The sequence below is a fragment of the Rhinatrema bivittatum genome, chromosome 2 (assembly GCF_901001135.1).
Source record: "Rhinatrema bivittatum chromosome 2, aRhiBiv1.1, whole genome shotgun sequence".
Lineage (NCBI taxonomy): Eukaryota > Metazoa > Chordata > Amphibia > Gymnophiona > Rhinatrematidae > Rhinatrema > Rhinatrema bivittatum.
The window spans coordinates 648,844,790-648,869,493 of record NC_042616.1 but is presented as its reverse complement, the minus strand read 5'-3'; the positions used below and the strand labels follow the sequence as shown (position 1 = coordinate 648,869,493).

At 41.1% G+C, this 24,704-nt stretch overlaps 1 protein-coding gene and 1 long non-coding RNA gene across 9 annotated transcripts in view; both read left to right on the top strand.

The window, feature by feature from the left end:
- Positions 1 to 24,704, top strand: part of ASPH (aspartate beta-hydroxylase) — a 508,516-nt gene that overhangs the window by 282,792 nt on the left and 201,020 nt on the right. The window lies entirely within an intron of this gene.
- On the top strand, positions 8,207 to 23,224 carry LOC115085393. Its single transcript, XR_003854823.1, has 3 exons — positions 8,207 to 8,217; positions 11,676 to 11,679; positions 20,250 to 23,224. It is a non-coding gene; the product is annotated as an uncharacterized LOC115085393 (long non-coding RNA).

Genomic DNA, 24,704 nt, shown 5'->3' with positions numbered 1-24,704 from the left:
CATGTTGAATGTTGAAAGGAGATGTTCTGTACTATGATGTTTCCTAAAGCTAAATTGGTACTGGTCAAGTATATTATTCACTTCATGAAAGTTGTTAAGCAGATGAAGTACAGCTGTTTCCAATATCTTTTCTAGGAAAGCTAGAGATAAAAATGGGATGATAACTTGAGAGAAGAGTAGGGTCAGCAGAGGCTTTTTTGATTATTGGATGAACCAATGCTTGCTTCAAGGAATCTGGGAGGAGGCCATACTTTAAAGAGGAATTTGTGAGATCAGAGATAAAGGGACCTATATCTAATCTAAGCAATTTCAGTAAGTTTTTAGAATACAAGTTGAGAGGGTTGGGAGAGAGATTCATGTTATTAATAATACATGTGATTTCAAATTCCTAAATAGGTTCAAATTTATCCCACAGTGGGCTCCGGTGGAGCACACTGTTAGCCCAGGTTTGGACGCACATTTTACTTTCAGAAATTAATGCCTGCCCAAAGGCTGGCGTCAATTTCTGCCGGCGCCAGGGAAGTGTACAGAAAAGCAGAAAATACTGCTTTTCTGTGCACCCTCCGACTTAATATCATAGCGATATTAAGTCGGAGGCCCCAAAAGTAAAAAAAAAAAAAATTACAAATCGGCCCGCGTCTGTTTTCCGAACCCGTGGCAGTCAGTGGGTTTGAGAAGCGACGCCGGCAAAATTGAGCGTCGGCTGTCAAACCCGCTGACAGCCGCCGTTCCTGTCAAAAAGCAGGCGCTAAGGACGTGCTAGTATCTCTAGCGCCTCCCTTTACCGCAGGCCCTAATTTGCATAGGCCACCCTCCTGAATCACGCGCCCAGGAGAGTGGCCTGTGCGCGCGCTGGGAGAACGGGCGCTCGCCAGCTCTCCCGCGTGTTTTTCTGTATCGGCCTGTTTGTTTGAATGTCCTTGTTTGGGGGGCTAAGTGGTTATCCAGTTAGGGAGTTTGTTTTCAGTTTTGCCTGAAAGCTCCTAAGGGTGGAAGAGTTAAAGGGGCTGTTCCATTCTGCATGTTACATAAATACTGGGAAGCTGATGTCAGCATGGGACCCTATAAATGGTAACATCAGCAAACCTGTCTCCATCTGCTTGTTGAGCATGAATTCAGGTGTCTGGAATAGTCTGGCAGGACCTAAGGAAAGGAAATAGGCAGGTAAGTCTAATTTTTTCCTTTCTCATGCTGATGGTAGTTACTTTTAGTTTTCCCTTTGCTTTATTACATTGACTTGCAACCTTCAGGTCATCTGAGATGATGACCCCTCTTTTTCCTGTGGTGACTGACAGTTGTCAGTTTTTGTCTTTCTAACTGAAATATGACTGATGGATTTTTTTGCTCCAGATGCATTATTTTTTAGTGAAAAATAGTTATCAAACCTTTCAGGCCCATTTTAATTTTTTCCACTAAGTTCATAGAAATCAGAACAGAGAATTTGCACTATATTTACAAAACAGTGGTATGGTGTAACTATTTAAAAGCGTTCTCTTTATTAAGCTTGAACATTTTCAGCCTGTGTGTGTTATGTTTAAGGAAGGATGTGAACCCTTGGGCTGAGATGAGCGATGTCTCCTCCCACAGGGAGGAGCCCTGGGAGCCTCACCATCAGCAGGCACAGTCTTAGTGATGTGGGACACAGCTAGGAATGAAGACTTTATTAAATAGGAAGGAAGAATTAGTCTCCACAGAAATGGAAATGTTCGTACAGTCCTGGGCAATGGGAATTACCCAGAGTGAGACACAGCTGAGAAGATCAGGTAGTGGCCCGCGGAGCGGGGTATGCCGGGGATCCCCTCTGATGAGTGTAGGCAGCTTCAGGAATACAGATCCATTAGTGGCCCGAGGAGCGGGGTATGCCGAGGATGTCTGTTGAAGAACTGGTAGCAATGCTGGAACCCGGAAGTGACTCCTGTAGATGGTGTGTAGGTATTCTGTAAAGCAGGAAGGTGAATGACTCCCACAGAAGGAAGGCAGTAGTGGCCCGAGGATTGGGCCACTACTGCCTTCCTTCAATGCAGTCTGTATAGTAGAAGTCAGTAGAGGTACTCACAGTAGGAGGTTCCTGGAGCGAGATAGAGACCAGAGAAGCAGGTCCAGTAGCAGTCAGGCAGGAAGGCCCTCCGAGGAGCAGATAGCCAGGAATGCAGGGGAGCCCCCCGAGGAGCGGGTACTCAGAGCGTTCGTATACCAAGACTGAGTCAGGAACAGGAAGTCCTTGAAGTGGAGAATTCAGCAAGACGGAACTCCTTGCTAACTCGAGGAAGGCAAGGGCTGGTCAGATTAAATACCCTGACAGGTTGACGTCATCGGCCGGCGATGCCCCCGAGGTTCCCACCATGACGTGTTCAAATGAGGCCCTTGCGCGTGTCTAGGTAACTCCGGGGCCAAGATGGTGGTTGGCAGCGCCCACACTGTCCCAGGAACGCCGGAGAGGTCGGCATGGACTGGTAGACTGCTATTCTTCCCAGACTTGATGGAGCGGGGAAAAAAGAGGTGAGCATGAGAGGTTGTAGCTGTCTGTGACCAACAGGCGTAACAGTGTGACTGGTATGAAACCAGTTATACCAGAAATAGTGTAAGATATAGTCTCCAAACCTAGAGAAAGCAAGCAACATTACATGTTACTGCTAAGGACCATGCTCTGCTGCCATCACTTTTGCTGCAGTTTGGGAACGATTAGGAAGCAAGCAGAAAAGATTTTTAAAGCAACCCTATAATAGTTTACTCTCAAAATTATATTCTAGCTAGTTAAAATCTCAAGCGACTGATATCTTGGTTTTCTTTTGAAAATTATGAAACTGACATCACTATGGGAGTTGAGACAATGGGCTGATCTGTGATGTCATCAGTAATGCTACAGTTTATTCCATTAACTTGATAATTTGGCTTTCAAGCAGCACTTTCTACAGAGGAAAATACATACTGACAGTGTTCATTCAGTCAGTAGCAGCAAACCATTATCTTTTTGTTAACATTTTTTTGATGTAATATAGCTTTCCTCTAGTATTATCACTTGAGATAGTGCAGTCTTGTAACTTGTTTCAAGCCAATATTATTATAAAACTGTATATAATGCACAGTTCGTTAAAAAAAAAAAAAATAAAGTACTAAGAAAAATCTAGAGGCACATTATATACACGCTTCATACTGATGTTTTTGCCCAAGTGAAACAGTTATGGCTCGGTGGCAGTGCTGTGCAACTGCCACGTGGGTTTGATCCCCAGCTCTGGTCTCTAGGCTGGCCGGGGCCAAGGTGGGCTGCGGAGGCTGTTTCACGGTCTCCATGGGAGGAGGTGCCACTTAGTGACTGGACCCTAGGGCCCATTATTTCAGGGTTCAGGAGGAAGCTCTGGTGCTTGGCCTGTGGGCCAAAAATTGTTGCTACAATGTCTGAGTTAAATGAGTTGGAAAAAGAGATAAAATAGAAGAAAAATCTGCAGGTAGTTATGAATGAAGGCTTGTGTCTGACAGAAACTGATTTTTGGTTGAGCTGGAAACTCAAAGGAGTGAGAGGAAACTGCAGGGCCAAAAAAACAACAACAAAAAAACCTGATCAATTTTATCAAATACTCAAAAGTCAGTTTTCAAAGATTCTTCAGTGTGTAAGTAGGGATTTATCAGTGTAAATTGTCTGCCTGAAAATTGACACCCCCCTCAAAATGGCTAAAGGTACACACTGTCCCATAAGGCACATACTTTTATCCATATTTAGGGGAGGCATTCCCGTGGACTTTTTAGGTTTGAAAAATAATGAGGTCTTATATTGAATAAGCCAGCGAGTGGGAAAGTTATCCAGGTAGTTACCCAGGTATTCAGCAGAACGTATCTTTGGCTGAATGTACTTAGCTAAAGTTCCCAAACAAATGGGCCGATACAGTACAGTGCGCTCCGACGGAGCACACTGCTAATCCGCCATTGGACACGCGTTTTCCCTTACCCCTTATTCAGTAAGGGGCCGAAAACACGCATCCAACCCGCCGCACCTAATAGCGCCGCCCTAATAGGGCCCTCAACATGCAAATGCATGTTGAGGGCCCTATTAGGTATTCCCGCGCGATTCAGAAAACAAAATGTGCAGCCAAGCCGCACATTTTGCTTTCAGAAATTAGCGCCTACCCAAAGGTAGGCGCTAATTTCTTTGGGCACCGGGAAAGTGCACAGATAAGCAGTAAAACTGCTTTTCTGCGCACCCTCTGACTTAATATCATGGCGATATTAAGTCGGAGGTCCGGAAGGGTAAAAAAAGTAAAAAAAAAAAAAAAGAAAAAGAAAAAAAAATTGAAATCAGCCCGCAGCTGTCGAGTCGAAAACCGGACACTCAATTTTGCCGGTGTCCGGTTTCCGAGTCTGTGGCTGTCAGCGGGCTCGAGAACCGACGCCGGCTGTCAAACCCGCTGACAGCCGCCACTCAGGGCCAAAAGGAGGCGCTAGGGATGCACTAGTGTCCCTAGCGCCTCCTTTTGCCTGTTTCTACCGCCAGGCCTTATTTAAATATTGATTCACACGCACAGGCGAGCGGGCGTGTGCGCGCTCTCCCGTGGACTTTACTGAATCGGCTCAAATGTTATCTGGTTCACTTTGCTGCTTGCCGGCTTACTCAATATTGTCTGTACACAGGGGGGGTCCAACAGCCACCTGGGGGATCCTCTCTCCTTTCTGGCCAAAAGATATGAGAGAATGTGCTGTGCTGGTTCCCCCACCCCTCTGACGTTTCACAAATAAATGTCTGCCCCTCTGCCTTCCCGCCGCCCCCCCCCCCCCCCCCCCCCGAGATATTTAAATAAAAGGCCATTGTTCTGGGCCCCTTCCCAGCCTCCTGTAATCCCCTCAAGCCAGGGTGCGGGTAGTTGTAACATTGTCAGAGCAGTGCTGTCAGAGCAACACTGGATACAAGGATCATAGCAAGACACTATTGCTACCTGCCTTGGGTTTTTTTGGGGGAGAGGGGATGGGATTTCCAACTGGGTCAGGGGGGAGAAGAGCGGACGAGACCCGGAGCCATTTTCTCATATCTTTTGACTGTTAAGATGGGGAGATACAACGAGAGTTGACGGGCACACCACCCCTGTCCCCTTCCCTCCCCAGTATGTTAATTTTGTAATATTTAACCAGGTGGGAGCGGTTATCTGGATAAATTTAGACCTGTGATTTTTCTGACCAGACCTGGCAGGATAGGTGTATCTGGCTAGTATTGAATATTAGCACTATCTAGATAAGCGTAAGCCTGAAACACCTCCATGCCACCTCCTTTTTTATCCAGTTAAATTTTAACTAGGAAATGACATAGCAATTAATATTTTACAATTGAGAGGAGTGGGAAATTCAGTACTAGGGATTTGTCTAGTTAACTTTATCAGGATTTCATTCTGATTAGTGTTCTTTCCAAATCTGTGTTATTTTGTATTAAAAAAAAAAAACTACCTGCACAAAAAGCAGGTACAAATGCTTATTTTTTATGCACAGCAGGCTTAAAAGTGAAAATGCATGAGTGCTTTGACTTTAAAATTGGTTGCAAAGTTAGTAGGTACAAAATATCCATGCACTTTGTTCTAATGCAGACATTTTGAGAATTGCGCAGACTGGCATGTAATGAAATAATACAATGAAATCTGCAAATAGAACCAGCTTATGTATAATGTTCTTAACATACTGCAAACTCAATCACAGCTTGCCATCTTTTAAACATGTTTTCAGTGATCATTTATAGCACAACTAATGTACAGTGTATATACACTACAAAGTAAAGAATAAATTATGTGTGTATGTAAATATATATTTATAATACATGTGCACAGCAGCTTTATAAATAATCCATTCAAACTCTTTAAATTCATCCTGCCACTGTTCAAATAGTTTAGGTTTCACATATTAAATCTGTGGTGATATGCCGGATTCATTTTCTTAATCATATGTGGCATCACTGGTGTATCTGTCTACAGAATCACCCTTACTTCAGACCATGATGTTGGAAGCAGAGCATTCCATAAATTTGCTCTTGATGATGCCCAGGTCCAGGTTGTATCGTGTATTAATGAGTCATTCCATATTACCAGGTACTATCGACATTCCCATATGACCCTATTTCTTCTCTTTCCCAACAAGCAGTATATCTGTATTCTCCCTTCAACAGCCACGTGCTCCGCTTCAGGCACAGCATGTCTGCTTTTGACTGTTGATAAGGCTGAAGTAGTTTTGTCATACTGCCAAAATCACAGCAATTTGTGCGTTCATTCTTGATCGACTGCATACACTGACATCCAAAAACATCAAGAACTAGCAGCAAACATCTCCATAGTAGTCCTTCAGGGTGAACAAAGAAAACTGCTGTCAATTTGGAAATCATTTGAACTTAAGCCCTCCAGCGTGTTGGATGAACATGATGATGCACATCACACAGAAACGTCATCCCTTTGGACAGTCTTCTACTTAAAATTGACGAACGATGAAAATTTTTTACCCATCAGCTGTGAATGATTATTTTCACGGTCATATGTGAATAGGCTTTCTGAAAAATGCCTACTCTGTGTTGTGTTACTGTATGTGGGCTTAGAGGTGGGACTAGGTTAGGGGAGGCAATAGAGCACATAGTGCAAATCTCTGTGAAAACTTTTTCATTAGGCGTTTTTTCAAACGGAAAGCACACATCTGCTTTCCTTTTGAGAATTGATGCAGCATCCATGGGTAAGATTACCTATGGACGTTTCAGCTACCTATATAGTTTTGAAAATTGCCTCTTGTGTGCATATATATTTTTCTGTACTGGCATAGGAGTAACTGGATTTCATCAGGAATCCACTCTTGCTATTTTGTTTATTTAGGAAAATTCTGTTTTTAGAGTAGTGATTCTCAACTCTGTCCTCAGGGACTGCCTGGCAAAATTGGTTTGCAAAATACTTCTAATGAGTATGCATGAGATATATTTGCACGCACTGCCTCCAATGTATGCACATCGATCTCATGCTTATTCATTAGGGATATCCTGAAAATCAGACTGATTATAGTGGTCCCTGAGGATTGGGTTGAGAAACCATTGTTCTAGAGGTCATTTAGAAATTTTGTAGGACTGTATATGCATTTCTTTTGATTGCACATTCAAACTCTTTTCTATACTGCAATTTGCAAAAAAAATCTCTGGACTTACTTTTGGCAAATTTGTAATTGTGATTTTTTCTGCATGTTTCTTGTGAATATTTTCCCTCCTAATCATATGCATTAGTAAAGAGAAAATAAGAAAGAGGAAAAAAAGGATTACTGCATATGTTGAATAACTGTTGGTTTTTGATCACATTAAGCTATTATAATAAACATGAAGGGAGTAGTAATCTAAGATTTGTCGTGTTGTATCTATAGGATAGTGTGCAGAAACCACTCACTGTCCAGAATGTGTTTGTATTGATTTATAAAATTTAATAAAAAAGAAAGAATTTAAATGGAGTAATAATTCAGATGGGTAGACAACTTAGTCTGTAGTAACAAGAATGATACAGAGGTTGATGGATCCATCAGCCTTAGCTCAAGATTGCCCTGTACAGAATTAGAGGCCTCCACTCATATCTAGACCCCAGCAAATCTATCCCTCTCCCACAAAGGAGCAGAAGGACTAGGAATAGATGGATTTTGAAAGATAAGACCTATGAGTCAAACATGTACCCCCATATCATACCATTATGGAATACCTTCACAGGAACTTAGCAATAGAAGATACTCCTAAGCAGGTATCAGTTGGATACAACTGAAAAAAGACCCACCATGAAAGTGAACCAAAGTGCCGTGACAAAATTTTTCCATTTCAGAAGCAAGTCCTTAATATCATGGCATGTGAGCCCCTTGACTTGACATGGTTGACACAGTCAAGCAGGCGAACCCCCCTGGCCCACGCCAACAGCAGGGTGGACAATCTCCGACCAGGACAAGGTCTGAGCTTCACCTGACAGGGCTTACCAAGATCAGGGTAGGCAGCAGTCAAGAGGTTGTCTGAGTTCAAGGTGAAGGTCAGGGCAGGTGGGAGAGACCAAGCAGTTATCAGAAACCAGGCTGGGGTCAAGAACCAAAAATCAATCAGAGAAGGAAGGGGGAGACAAATGGGAGGACAGGCAAGACCACGATTCAGGAAAAACAAGACACAGGCTAGGTTAGGGAAAGAAATAGGGTTGGAACAAGACGAGGCAGGAACACTGAGCAACACACATTGCAGGCCAGGCAGAAGGACCTGTTGTTGGGGTCTGGAGATTCTACTGGCATTCAAATAGCCCGGAGGGGCTGATTTCATCAGGGGGCACTGTGCCCACACTTCCTGCTGCAGGGCCCTAATTATCCTGTGTTGGAGTGTGCATGTCCGCCTAAGAAGCAATGGCATCAGGGCAGCCAGATGGCATCCTGGATGAGTTAGGCCGGCTCCTAAACCACTAACACGGCCAGTCAAGTGTTACAATTTAGTGGGAGATTCTGTCATTAGAGGAATTGACTTGGGAGCAGGTTTGAATAGGGCAAAAAGATCAAATGCCTGCCAGGATCCTTGGCTAGCTGGGATATAAACTGCATTGTTAGGAATGCTCATGAGAAAGGAAAAGAAAGAGGTTAATATCATAATCCACTTGGGCGGAAATGACCTGGCTAGAAGCCATGTAAGTGTAGAAATGGCTGAGTTTAAGAAATTAGGGGATGTTCAAAAGCAGCAGGCAAGGAGGTATTGACCTTACATGATAAGGGTGCCAGAAAGACGGTTTTGCACCACAGTTTTTAATACTGGTATAGGCAAAAGAGTTTTAGGTATTTTGGAGGATGGGGTGTGAAACATGAAATACTACACGATTGTTACCATAGGAATGTTGGGCATATGTCTGAGTCAGTACCCAGGATCCCTATTTGAACAGTTTATACAACATTGACAAGATTTAAAGTAGATGAGGGTTTGGTGGACCGAAGCTCATTAATAAGCTGTCACCCCCAACAAACAAAGGCCTGGATTTATCAAAATGCGGTACTTACCGCATGCGATAGCAAAAGGGGCGTGTTTTATGCTAATATACGATTTATCGCAATTTGTGCTAATTACCTGTGCAAAGAGCTAAGTTAGTGCAAATTGCGATACCATTTCAGATTCTGCGATCAGTGCCAGACCTGTTGTATTTTCTGGACTCTCTACCTGGGTAAACATCAAGCTAGTTTGAGAAGAACATTGCCCAAATCTCATCTTGGAGTGAGTTTCCTCACTCCGAAGGCCAGCAAATCTTCACAAAGACCACTGTTCTGTTTGTAGGTGTCACGTAGCATGTCAAAGTGGCCCCTAACCCCCTACACACTTACCTAATCCCCACCTCGAGTTACTAGGTGGGCCTACCCTACGGATAGAAATACCTCCCTATGGGCCATGATATTATGGTCTCTCTGCTCTATCTCTCCTCTCTCTCTCTCTCTCTCTCTCTCTCTCTCTCTCTCTCTCTCCTCTCTCTCTCTCTCTCTCTCTCTCTCTCTCTCTCTCTCTAGAAATGAAACCTCATCACATGGTCACAGCCACTAACACATTTGAAAAGGTGTAGTTAAAATCTGCATGATGGCTAGCCCAGCCACTCTCTGCCCCTAACTCCTCCTATTTTTCGAATTTGCATCGCACCATACGATATGGTGCGATCGCATGCGGTAAACACGTTTTCGCATGCGTTAAAGGCCTATCGCATGCGAAAACGGGGCTTTTTGCATGTGATAAGCCCTTAACGCATGCGAAAATGCCTTACCGCATTTTGAAAAATGACCCCCAAAGATAGTGGAAAAAAAGCACAAATGTATGATTTCACAAAACTCCCTGTAAAGAGCGTGAGATAGGGGGGAGAGGAGGGGCAGGTATAAGGATATAAGCTGTGGGAAGACATTGGAAGGAGGAATGTCTGGAAAGCTGTGAGTACAAATGCTCACTATCTGGGTAATACAATTCCAGACCTGGAAGCCCTAGTGGTAGAAGCAGGTCTAAATATTGTCATGGTTCAGTGAGTTCCATGTCTGGGATACTGCCTTAAATAGCTATAAGGTTTTCGGGAGGGACAGAGTAGGCATAAAAGGGGGAGGAGAAATAGCACGTTATATAAATATAAAGCAGTGGAAATGCAGGAGACCTGGAGAAAGGAGATAGCACTATGGGTCACTTTGGAAAGGGATGCCACAGCCATATACATTTAAGTGATCTACAGATCTCTGGCACAGAGGAGTTGAATAGTGATCTATTCAAAACATAAATAAGATTGCAATGAAGCGGAATATGTTGCTATTGGGACATCGTAATCTGCCAGATGTAGATTCAAGCATTCCATCTGTAATCAGGTAGAAGTAGTGAAATTCTGAATTATCTTCAAGTGCAATGGTAACAGAACTACAAGGGAGGGGGCAATATTATGCCTGGTACTTACAAATGGAGTATTCCTAATGTCCAGAAAGGTGTTACCTGAGCTCTAGTTATCAAGTGATATGGTTTAATGTGAGACCAGAGCAGAAAGGGGTCTTACAAGGTGAAAGTCTTGGATTTAAGGAGTACAAACTTTGCTGAAATGGGGGAGTCCCTTAGAAAGCATTGGCAGGATGGGAAGTTCTTTGTGAGGCAGGACAGTGGGCTAAAAAGATCTATAGTAAGGGTAACTAATCTTTGCTAGGAAAGTAAATAAAATAGACAAGAGTGATGTGGTTTTAGAAAGAGGTGGCTGAAAAAGGGCAAAAAGAATAGCATTCAAAAATACAAGAGATCTCAAATAGAAGCACGGGGAATAATTGATCATTATCATTATTGTGGTTTGTTTATATCGTTCTTTTCTAACTGGAGAGTTCAAACCATGCTACAGCAAGATACGTGTTAAATGAACTCAAGAAAAAATTAGAGAGAGGATCACTATTATCAGCGGGGTTTCATATGGTAGTGGGGTAGATGCCACAAAGAAAAAGTTTTGGGTGGAACTAGACAAAACTATGGGTATGAATGGAATACATCCTAGGATATTAAGGGAGCTTGGAGAGAATCTGGCAGGTCTGTTGAAGAATCTGTTCAACAAATCTTTTGAGGGGGAAGGAAGGGAGTGGTTCTGAGGTGCTGGAGAAGCTCCTCTTCATAAAAGTGGTAACAGATTGGAAATTACAAACCAGTCTTTACCTTAGTGTTGAGAAATTTAATGGAGACTAAGGAAAAGATCGTGAAGTATCTAGAATTTTGCAGGATGCAAGTCAGCATTGTTTTATCAGAGAAAGATCATGCGAAACAATTTGATTAAGTTTTTCGATTAGATGACTAGAGTATTAGATCAAGGGACTGAATTAGAAACTGATTAAGTGAGAGAAACAGGGTAACTTAATTGAATTTACTCAGACAGAAGGGTGATTAATGGAGTGCTTCAATGTTCAGTCCTGGGGCTGGTTCTGTTCAATGTTTTTGTGAGTGATATTGCAGAGAGGTTAGAAAAAAGGTTTGCTGTATTGCAGATGACACTAAGGTCTGCAACAGAAATTATACCCCTAAAGGAGTAAACAATGAGAAGTGATCTAAGAAAATTGAAAAAGTGTCAAATGATTAGAAGAGTCAGTGCAAAAAAATGCAAGATCATATATTAGGGTACAGAAATCCAAAGACTCCGGACATGTCAGGGTGTGAGATTCTACTATATACCCAAAAGAGAGATCTTGAGGTGGTTGAGTCAGGTGATCTAAAGGTAGCAAGAGTGTGATAAGACGGGGACCAGAACCAAAAAAGGAGATAATAATGCATTGATGAGACCTCAGCCATACTTGCAAAAGGATTTAGTCAGCCTTAAAGGGTTACCAAAATGCTATAGGATCTGTGCCACAGCTCATTAGAGATGCAACTGAAGGAGTGGAAGAATAGCCTAGAGGTTACAGCAGTGGGATACGAACCATAAAAATCAGGGTTCAAATCCCAGTGCTGCTTCTTGTGACCTTGGGCAAGTCACTTTATTCTCTGGTGTCTTAGGGTACAAACGTATGGCCTGATTCATCAAGGAATTTTCCCATAGACACAGAATGAGAGAAAAGACTTAGTGAATCAGGCCCTTAGATTGTAAGCCCCTCTGGGGATTGGGAAATACCCACAGTACCTAAAATGTAATCTGCTTTGAAGTGCCAAAAAAGCACTTATATTTATATTTGTAAAAAAGCACTTATATTTATATATTTTTAATATTTATACAATATATATACATATATAAATATGTATATCTGAGAGGAGAAATAGGGATGACATGATAGACATTCAGATATTTCACAGATATAAAGTACAAGAAACACGTTTTCAGAGGAAAAAGAACAAGAAATCACAAAATGAAACTGCAAGGAGTTAGACTTGTATCAGAGAGTATCAGAAAATAGTTCTTTATTGAAAGGATGGTGGGTGCATGCAGTGGCCCCCCAGTGGATGTGGAGGAGACAGAAATGGTAACTGAGTTAAAGAAAGCATGAGATAAGCACAAAGGATCCCCAGATAGAAAGAAGTGAAGGGAAAGCCTGAGATCAAGTGAGCTTCTAGGGCTATGCACCAGGAATGAAATTGGGCAGACTAGGAGTGCCTGATGAAATTTACCTGCTGCATTTTCTCTGTTAATACTCACCCTGAAACTGGGAATGATTTTCTGGAATCAATGAAGGTTCTGGACATAGAACAAATAGTGAAAAACCTGATTTAAAATGTGCACCATGTCTTTGGTCAAATTTTTCCAGAGCACAATTATGGCAAAGTCATGATTACAAATATGATTGTTTTACCAATCTCCTGCGTTCATTATAGTCTGGTTAGTTCAGAATTTGACTGTGTTGGTCAGCAAATGGGAAAATTTGTGCCTCAGTCCAAGACTTTTCACTCACAGTGTAATTTATCTCCTGAAAATGTATTAGCTAATATTGCCCTTCCTCCTTGTTTTATTAGCTCCGTCAATTGACTGACTGATTTCACAATAGCATAAGGAAGTATCTTCAGCTTTTAATAAAGTTGCCCCCCCCCCCCAAGAAAGGACTGTGTCTCTGATTTAAAACCACCTCACTGATATACTGCAGTCTGTGACAGTTTAAGCAAGTGGATTGCAGACTGGAGAGGAAGTGGTTAAAATCATAATGAGAGACAAAGTAGAGTATAGGAAGCACTTGAAAGAATATCATTCAGCCATCTTAATTGCCAAATAAAAATATTATCCTAATTTGATCACTTTTGCACAAAATTATAATATAGAATTATTTACATTAGTGAAGGGATTATCACAGGACGATTCTCCTATATGTATTCACCAGTGCAATAATAACAATCAAGCTGCTAGTAAAGACTGCACATTTTTTTTATAGAGAAAATGGTCAACATCAGGAATTCTATGGGTTTAGGCTCATCGGGCTCTGCTGATTCCTCTTTATGTCTCAGACAGTTTTTATTTGGAAGTCATTTGTCACTTTGGATGATTAAGTGGACCATCTTGTATACCAGATAAAGTCAATCACTAATCCATGTGACCCTTGTACCTCATGGTTTATTATTCAGCAGTAACAAAAATAAATAGATTCACTGGTCTATTTTACTTTTTTTGTATAACATAGCCACATATAAGATCAAACACTTATATTGTTCAATAGTGTAGTTTTATAGGACCCACACTCACAGAGTTTGTATAATCAATCAAACTCATAATTTGGTCATGGGTCACTTTACTTTATTTAACTTCAGTATTTTGGATTTTCTTATGTTTATATTAAAATGTAAAATCAGCTGACAAACTCCAAAATCTATCATGAGATGATCCATCCATTAAACATTCATATTACAGTTGTCAAAATAGATAATCACACTGAAAAGACAATAATCCAACAGAGCAATACTCATCTGAATATATTCAAAAAAGTCCCGACACAATCGTGTTTCGGACCAGCCGGTCCTGCTTCAGGGGAAACGAACTTCAAAACCTTCACTCCATTTCATAAATGACCCCAATACTTCTCAATGTTCCATCAGCATAAATTTTTTCATGGCTAAAGAATGCAGCTTCTTCCCGCGATCTGAATTCAGAACCACAACTTGACAAAAACATGGCAGACCCTTAGGGCCTTTTATCCAGAAACCGGAAATTCATACGTCATATACAGTCTTCAAACAGGTCGTCCTTTCAAAACCGGAAGAACTCACCCGTTACTACTCAAAAAAAAATATTATTTATATTTTGCACAATGAATGTTTTTAGAAACATTAAGATACAAGCGAGAGCAATAGGTCAGTAAAATCCTTCTCCAAGTGATCCAAAACACTTTTTCGAAAGTACAAAAACAAATTTCAATCAGGTCCACTTCATCACGAGATAACCTTAGAAGCTCCTTCATTATTTTTAAAAGTAGTTCTCAACCAGGTCCTCTTTTGGCAAAACGATCATCACAGCGCTTTCAACCAGGTCATCACAGTTTTCAACTAGGTCCACTTTATCTCATGTTGACCTTAGATACTAATACCTTATTTCTGAAAGTAGTTCTCAACCAGATCCTCTTTCGACCAAAACAATTGTCACAGCTTAATAGAATATGATGTTCTAAATCAACGAGTACCAATTTATTCTCTCATTCAGACCATGCGTAAGGACTGAATGTAATTTGAAAATCCAAAAATGTTCACGTTTATTGAGGCAAGCTTGTATATCACCTCCTCGGGTGCCATTCTGTAATTGTTCTAAAATTGACCATTGCAAATCAGAAAAGCTATGTTTAGCCTGCAAACAATGTTGTACCAGGGGGGCTGTAAGTTTAGAAGTCTTGATACATCTTTTGTGTTCTATCAGTCTGGTGCAGATTTTTCTCCTGGCCCTCCCCTCGTATATCAGATAACATATACAACACATTCTGACTCACACGTGGTTAATGCCACTAAATCCACTATGATATCTGAATCTGGGGATTGCCATTGATTACCCGTCAAGGCCTGTGCACACATCTCACATTTGCCACATATATGATGGTTTCCAGTCACTAATTGGCCCCGTGTAGAGTCTAATGCAGATCTAACCACCAAATCTCTGATATTACGTGCCTTCGAAAATGCAAATCTAGGTGTCATCTGAAATGTTTTATGTAATGCTAGCACCTGCCAATGAGATTTCACAATGTTAACCACCTCATTGATATGTGCAGAATATTTCAACACATATGTCAAATTTTGAGTGTAAGGTTTTTGCTTATATTGTAATAATAAATCTCTATTGGCAAATAAGGCCCCCTGCCCCCCCGGTTGCAGACACTCTGGTGATGACATCATCAAGGGCTGCAAGCTCCAAGGGAGGGATGCTGGTATTCGGAGCCGGCAGAAGACACTGATCTGGGGGACTCAGCGTGGTTTCCCCAGCGTGGAGCCGGCGGGAGACACTGATCTGGGGGACTCAGCGTCGTTTCCCCAGGTGACTGTGGTGCTCCCTCACCACAAGCCGCAAAGGGGAGAGTTACCCCTTGTGCTGCTGTCCCGACTGCAAATGCAGATATCAACCGCTGATCCGCAGGTAGGGATCCATCTGGAGGGGACTCGGACCCGTCCTTTTCTCTTTGAGGGCATTTTTTGAGGAAAAAAGTAATCTGTTCACGGAGAAGTGTTGCACTGCTACCGCTCATGCCGCCATCTTGGCCCTCTATGGACTGACCTAAATATTTATTTATTAATTAATTATTATTTTTAATCTTATATTCTGCATTTCCCATGAAAACTCTGTTCAATGCGGATTACAGATTCAGGCATAAATATATATAATAACTATCAGCACAGACACATTAAAAACATGAAACATTCACATTTTAAATCAACAAAAAGCCTGTCTGAATAGCATAGCCTTAACCTGCCACCTGAATTCTTTCAAATCACTCTTTTCCCTCAATTGCACTGGGAGTGTATGCCATAATGTTGGCTTGGTAAAATAGAAAGCTCTAGACCTGGTCTGCTCATACCTATAATATTGTAGTTTGGGCACTAAGAACTGTGATCCAGAAGATCGTAAAAATCTAGATGGCTCATACCATTGAAGCTTTTTCCTTAAAGAACAAGAGTGTTCATAATATAAACGCTTATGTATAATCACTAACATTCAAAACCTAGATCTGCTTTTAACAGGAAGTCAATGCAGGTCCTTCAGTGCAAGAATAACATGTTCATACCATGATAATTATACCCAATAGAAGTCAAGCAGCGGCATGTTCTACTAGCTGTAATACTCTTGTTAGTTTTTCTGGCAAACCAATCCACAGACTACCACAGTAATCAATGTGCCCCAGTATTAAAAATTGGAGCACCGTTCTAAACATGTCTGCAGGGAGAAAAGATTTTAAAGGCTTCAGCATTTTTAATTTATAAAAAGGCAGTTGCTGCAAGTTGACAAATCTGTGGTCTAAATGTTAATTGGGAGTCTAATATGACCCCCAAACTGCGAATTTAAGTTAAGATGGGAAGTTGATTATCCTCATAATTAATATAGTCAGCATCCCCTAAGGGAGATCTTCCCACCCACATAAGCTTAAGTTTTCTGGACATTCATGGCCAATCCGTTCTCAGTCAGCCAGGTCTTAATGTGCATGAAATACTCACAAAAAGATTTTCTAGGCAGCACTGTTCATTGCAAGGAATATAAAAGGCCGCAAAATCTAGTGCTTACCACAAAATTCCCAGTTTCATCCCTGTGGGAGACCAGGACTGGGTGGATGTGTTAAGCTGTGGTGCCTGCAGACAGCATATCTCTCAACTCACTCATTCTAGTTTGGCAGTAGCAGGAGTTCAGTGACAGCGCAGCTTCTCAGACTGTCTCTTTATACTCTGCTGTGGCAGTTCGCATGTTTTATGGTTGATGCTTCGGGCAGAGAGGAGACCTTGCATTGCCACTATCCAAGGATACTGAAGGAACTCAAAATGAAATTTCTGATCTATTAGTTAAAATTTGTAACCTATCATTAAAATCATCCATTGTACCTGAAGTCTAGAGGGTGGCCAATGTAACCCTAATATTTAAAAAAGGCACCAGGAGCGATCCTGGAACTATAGACCAGTGAACCTGACTTCAGTGCCGGGAAAAATAGTGGAAACTATTCTCAAGATCAAAATCGTAGAGCATATAGAAAGACATAGTTTAATGGAAAACAGTCAACATGGATTTACCCAAGGGAAGTCATGCCTAACAAATCTGCTTCATTTTTTGAAGGGGTTAATAAACATGTGGATAAAGATGAACTGGTAGATGTAGTGTATTTGGGTTTTCAGACTGCATTTGACAAAGTCCCTCATGCGAGGCTTCTAAGAAAACTAAAAATTCATGGGATAGGAGGCGATGTCCTTTCATGGATAACAAACTGGTTAAAAGACAGGAAACAGAGAGTAGGATTAAATGGTCAATTTTCTCAGTGGAAAAGGGTAATAGTGGAGTGTCTCAGGGATCTGTACTTGGACCAGTGCTTTTCAATATATATATATATATATAAATGATCTGGAAAGGAATACAACGAGTGAGGTTATCAAATTTGCGGATGATACAAAATTATTCCGAGTAATTAAATCACAAGCGGATAGTGATACATTACAGGAGGACTTTGCAAGAATGGAAGATTGGGCATCCAAATGGCAGATGAAGTTTAATGTGGACAAGTGCAAGGTGTTGCATATAGGGAAAAATACCCTTGCTGTAGTTAAACAATGTTAGGTTCCATATTAGGAACTAGCACCCAGGAAAAAGATCTAGGCATCATAGTGGATAATACTTTAAAATCGTTGGCTCAGTGTGCTGCAGCAGCAGTCAAAAAAGCAAACAGAATGTTAGGAATTATTAGGAAGGGAATGGTTAATAAAACGGAAAATGTCATAATGCCTCTGTATCGCTCCATGGTGAGACTGGCACCTTGAATACTGTGTACATTTCCGGTCGCCACATCTCAAAAAAGGTATAGTTGCGATGGAGAAGATACAGAGAAGGGCAACTGAATGATAAAGGGGATGGAACAGCTCCCCTATGAGGAAAGGCTGAAGAGGTTAGGGCTGTTCAGCTTGGAGAAGAGACGACTGAGGGGGGATATGATAGAGGTCTTTAAGAATCATGAGATGTCTTGAACGAGGTAGATGTGGCTCGGTTATTTACACTTTCAAATAATAGAAGGACTAGGGGGGCATTCCATGAAGTTAGCAAGTAACACATTTAAGACTAATCGGAGAAAATTCTTTTTCACTCAATGCACAATAAAGCTCTGGAATTTGTTGCCAGAGGATGTGGTTAGTGCAGTTAGTGTAGCTGGGTTCAAAAAATGTTTGGATACGTTCTTAGAGGAAAAGTCCATTAACGACTATTAATCAATTTTACTTAGGGAATAGCCACTGCTATTAATTGCATCAGTAGCATGGGATCTTCTTAGTGTTTTGGGTAATTGCCAGGTTCTTGTGGCCTGGTTTTGGTCTCTGTTGGATACAGGATGCTGGGCTTGATGAACCCTTGGTCTGACCCAGCATGGCATGTTTCTTATGTCCTACTGCCAAGCCAGGATCAGAGAGAGGGTGAGGTGTGTGTGTGGGGTTTAGGAGGCAGATAAGGGGGGAAAGGATGAGAGAGTGGATTGGAGACAGTGTGGGGCGAGCGTGAATGAGAGGCTCAGAGTAGTGTGGGGGTGTATGACTAAATGAGTGACTGAGAGGATCAGCATCAGTTGGAGAAGAGTGTGAAAGTGGGATCTTCTTTTTCTCTCCTGATCCCGATCTACTCTGATCTGATCCAGAGTCCCCTTCTTTCCCCTTTCCTCCAATTCTCATGTCCCTTTCTCTTCTCCTCCCTCTGCTGCCCGTCCTCCTCTCCTCTTCCCCCCACTTTGCTCCTTGATCCTCCTTTCCTCCCCATCCCCAGCTTCTCCTTTGTTCCTCCTCTCACCTCCCAGAGATCTCCATCTTTCTCCTCTAAGATTCTCTCTTCTTCTCCTTCCCCTTTCAAATCCCCCTCCTCTCCCCTAATTTCCATCCCCTTCTTCCTCCTTTCCCAACCCCAATCACTAACATTTTTTTCACTCAAAAAAAGAACCAAATATATTAGCTGGGCACACAAGAAACATCAGAAAATGTTTTTGTATAAAATAAAGTACACATGTATATGATTTAATATGCAGATTAGAAACTTTGCTTTAGTATTGTTGAACTGTTCACACAGAATCTACCCTTAAACTGCGTCCAGATACTGGGGTCTGTGCTTGTGCCTCCGTAGTCAATTCCTTACCTGTATCTCATGAGTTGCTTCAATCCAGAGGAAAGACGCACATGCTTAGCTTCTGGTTGAAAGAGGCTTCGACTGTAGTTGAAGCAGATTTTAGGGCGTTACTGAAATAAAAATATTTTTCTTAGGCACAGAATGGTTAAATTTTTCTTTGCAAATAAGGCCCCAGGTCTTGGAGAATACTTTTGCAAATCTTGTTCATATTTACTTTGACGGTTCAGGGTTTCATATTGTCTTTGGCTTTGGTAGTGAAGAACCAGGATAACGTTGGATTCACAGATGGACAGGAGATGCTACTCGTTTGCCTCATCTTCTTTCCAACCAGTGGTTTCTTTACCTTAAGCCCCTTCCAAACAGCAGGACATGGCATTAGTTGTCGTATGGAAAGCATGGCATACTTAAACTTGACTAGCAGAGTATTTTAAAGGGTTTCTTACCAGCTAAGCAAGTTATTTATCTTTGGGTACTGTTCAATTTCTATACATCAAATACCATTTGATTGTAAGAGATAGTGTCCACAGCAGCAGGCATGATGGCTAGATTATTTCTTTTTTCTTAAGTAATCTTGATTAAACTGATGGTTTAAATGTACAAGTCAGAGAGCAGTATTTCACGCTTGACATTGTCCCAGCATGGCATGCTGCTTGTGCTATGGCCCACCTTCGTTTTCTATACTTGTGTGCTTAGTACTCTGGTTATTCAGGTTGATAACTTCATGTATTGTAGCTCCTATAGTCGATCATATATATATATATATATATATATATATATATATATATATATATATAATATATTTATATATATATATATATTTTTTTTTTGTTTTGCGATCTTTAATACAGCTCTCATAAATTGTAATTTTTCTCAAGTTAATCAGCCTGTTCCTGGGTGCAGCTTTAGCATTTTGTAGAGAATTAAGAAGAAAACCAGATGCTTTTGTTGTGTATGTGGTGTGTGTGTGTGTGTGTGTGCGCCTGTGTGTGTTGGTTGGTCCTTAATTTAGATTTCCCCTTATTTTTACAGATACTTAAGGCTTCCAAAAGACTGTCCCTACTGCAAGAGGACCAGCACTAACTACACTCCACACAAGGGGAGCAGATGATTTTAATAGATCTTATGAAGTAATTACTGAGCAGTCCCTGGACCTATGGGAGTGAACACTAAGAGATTCTGAATGGGTTATAGCCAACTGTTTTTGTTTTTGTTTTTTTTTTTTAGTACACTTTTGTTTTAATAATCTAGGTGTTTAAAATTTGCATTCCTTTCTGGTTTTACTTTTTCACATTGTAGTGCATTGTATTTTCTTTCTCAGTCCCTGGCTTGTTTCAGGGATCCACGTGTATCTGAGTTGAGTTCTGTATGTACTTATCAAGCAGTTGTTAATATTCTATTTATAATGTAGCGGCAATGGTTTTGTTTTCAGAATTTTAATATATGTATATTGTTGTTTGTGGGTACATACAGTGACATTTGGTTCCGGTTTTGGTGAGCCAAATGCAATTTTTTTACATATTTAGCTTTAGCTGATGCAGCATCCTTGGACCTGGCCCTCTTTGCCACCCTCCCGTGCCCTCACGTCCTTGTTTTGTATTACTTATAATACTAGTCAAGAGGGCCTGTGAACTGTGAAAGTCTGGACCTGTGCCTGCACTGATATGTTATCAGCCATTGAACTACATGAGCCTGGGTATATAATTATTACTTGTCATCGACTTTTCCTTCTAAAAAGAACATGTTTGGAACCCCAAGATGTTACTAAAGAGACTTGGGCAAGTAAATGCACATGGTTTCTTTTGCATGCACCGCAAAGAGAGACAAAACATGTTTGTTTTGGGGATCATATAAGTATTAGCAAGTTTACAGAGGTCAGGAGAGCCCACAACTGCATGAGAAAATGTTGTGTGAGCTGTGCTGACCCTATGGTTTTTACCTATAGGGCAGCCTCGCTATATCATCACAGGAAACGTTTATTCAGAGGGCGATTTTGCAAGTCATTTAATTGGGTAAATTATCCCGGCTGAAAGTAGGCGCGAGATTCCACTGCAGGCATACTTTCAGCTTGCTTGAAACGAGGGGTTCAAAGGGCATTTGTAGGACGGGATTGTAAATTGGCATACTTATGTTTCCATTTTCAAATCTGCACGTGCTACTTTGCCCCCCGGTTGGCCTCCCATGCAAACAGACGGTGCAAAATACGTGCACCTTTCATACAAGCGTGCTTTGTGGTTGCTAGTGTTCAAAGAGAAACTCGCCCACTAGTTCTCCATTGAAAAATGAACTACAGAGTCCATGCAATGCAACTAGATGAGTTGCTCAAAATTGCCCCTTCAGTCTTTTGTTCAACAAGACCCTCTCTCTAAAGTGGGATCTTTCTATACTATTTTTATGTGTGAGTTAAAACAACTCTGTTTAGATTTATGGTCCACACACAGGCCTGGATTTAGACATAGGCAACATAGGCAGTTGCCTAGGGTGCCAAAATTTGGAAGATGAAATACCCGGGCCAAAGAGAAGTTTGCTCCAGCAATCTGCTGCCATGGCACTCTGGGACTTTTTGGGATGATAGGGGGAAAGGGACTCACACCTCCCCATTCCAATTTCCAGAGTCTCCCACCCCATCACCCCCTCTCTAACCCTGCCAATGGGTGCAACATTCTCAAGACCAGTCCTGTACACACTTTTGTGCTTTCCTTGAGCCCTTTCCACCAGTTTTGGTTTTGAAGTTTGAACACTATGCTGCTTGCCCCACATAGCCAGATCACGCTGGGTACCCGTTCACATTCCACAGTCTTTGGCGGGTGCCCATTCCCAGGGCTGATGCACCATGACCTGTGGCTGTCGAGGCGGATGAATACCCAGTACGTTTCTTCTGGCTTTTTCCATTTGTTTCATTGCAGAGTTTCTCAGGTGCATAAAGGTGTGAGTGACTGCGTGTGTGTGGAGGAAACAAACAAAAAAAATCATATATATATAACAGATCCCTGAAAAAAAACATATTCGAAAATATAATTTATGCTTAACGTATTCAATCAATGCTGCAACTGTGGGAATAGATTTCAACTAATCGTGCCCTTCTGCTTGGGTTTTGAATAAGTGGGACCTTCAGTCAAGAATAAAACACTTACTATTGTTCTTCCATTCCAATAGAACCATTTTCTTTTCTCAACACTGAAGATCGTCTTTGTTTTTAAATGTGTATCTTAGTGACAAATGACTCTTGTGAGCGCTAAAAGAAAGAAACTAATCAAGACTTGAACAAAAATATGTCTAATTTTAGAAGTCTACACCTCATTTGCAATTGGCTGGGAGCCTTAACCCTTCCCCTTCCCCCAATTTTAAACACTGTTTTGAGAGAATTGTTTTGCATTTTCCTATGGTGACATTGTTTTAGCTAACATGATATATTTTTAAAGCGATCCAAGAGAGCAATAATCTTTTAAAGCTGTGATTTCTAGTTCTGATAAAGTGTGATATTCCTGTATGGCATAGTTGGCTGAGAATGATTTTAGGGTTTTTCTAGCTGTGTATATTCCCCCCCTGAGGAGTGGGTTTACACTGCAGGAAAGCCACGTTTAGCCAGTGGGATAGGCAGATTTGCCCCTTTATAGTACCTACAAGTCCCTCCAAGGTACTCGCAACCATAAAATGGTATTGCGCAGCCTCAAGGTGACTTGGAGAGTATTATAGTTCTGCCAGAAAGCCATATTTTCTCGGGGAGACATTGGGATTTTAAATTGGGGCTTGGTGAAAGGAGAGCACATACTTTAATTGCCTTTTTTTTTTATATATGACAATCTGTTTTATAGAGTGCTGGGAGTATTTGTGGATGTATCATGCTGTGATTACATTTTAAACACTTTGTAATTAAGTACCTGATTTTATGAGCTTAATGTTTACAAAAGTGTGCCAAGCTGGACAGGGGGAAGTGGATTTTGAAGAAAATGTGTATTTCTTCTGTTTTAATGTCTTTGGTTACAATAAAATACAGAAGAATATTATTCGTTGTGGTATCATTATTATTTTCTACAAATTCATTTGGTTATTAATTTGTCAAGATGTGTGGTTGGTAACTGTTAATAAAAGAAAAAAAAATCCTTCGGAAATGTTAAATCTGCTTTTCATCACATCACTTCTGGGTACAGTTCTGAGACAGCAAAATCACCAAACTTGTTGAAATGACTCCGGCTACAAAGCTGGAATGATATATTGGGGTTTGTTTTATTTATTTATTTTTAATTTATATGCCACCTAACCAGTAAAATTGACAATAGAAGCGGTGTACAGATTTAACATACATAATAAAATCCAACATAAAAGCAAGTTCCTACAATACAGCATCGCATATACAAACTGCCACTGCCACCCCTTCTCCAAGACCCCACTATAGCTCAAATCATAACCCCTATTCTCCAGAGCATCAAAAGCCAAGCCTAAATCAACTTAACTGGCCCACTCCTCTGAAAATCAATTTATGAAGTTTCGTATAACTTGGTTCCACAAGGGCTGTTGCTGTAAAACCACATTTGGAGCGCATTTAGTAGTTCTAAATTTGCATCCATAGTAGAATTCCAAATGTGCCCCCTGAGGTGCTCTAAGTTTTCAACCTGACAAATGCCATGGTAACTTTGAAGAAAGGTGTCGCGGACCATTAAAACGGACACAATTGAAGATCATTGCTAGTAACTTAAAACTCACCCTTTCAGTATCTGGAAGCTAGGGCAACGAGGGCAATAAAGGAGACGCCTGGTCTTTCCCACAAACCAGCTATGCAGCACTGCTCTGAATTAGTTGTTACTTTTTTTGTTTTTTAAATCAAGTAACCTGGTAATCCCACAAGCATCCCATTACAGTAATCGGTTTCTAATCACATCTTTGCAATTTAGACATTCTTAAGTAAGTGCAACAGCTTATAGAATGACAACCTTCTGGGCTGGCTCTGGAAATTCCCCATCAGTTAGAATTTTGTGCTCTGGTTAAAGAGACAGGAAACAGAGAGTAGGATTAAATGGTCTGTTTTCACAGTTGATGAAGGTAAAGAGTGGAGTGCCTCAGGGATTTGTACTTGGACTGGTGCTTTTTAATATATTTATAAATGATCTGGAAAGGGGTAAGACAGGTGAGGTGATCAGATTTGTGGATCACACAAAATTATGCGGAGTGGTTAAATCTCAAGCGGATTTTGATAAATTGCAGGAGGACCTTGCAAGACTGGAAGATTGGACATCCAAATGGCAGATGAAATTTAATGTGGACAAGTGCAAAGTGATGCATATAGGGAAAACTAACCTTTGCTGTAATTACACAATGTTAGGTTCTGTCTTAGGAGTTACCAGCCAGGAAAGAGATCTAGGCATCATAATGAATAATACATTGAAATTGTTGGCTCAATGTGCTGTGGCGATCAAAAAAGCAAACAGAATGTTAGGAATTATTAAGGAGGGAATGGCAAATAAAACAGAGGATGTTATAATGCCTTTG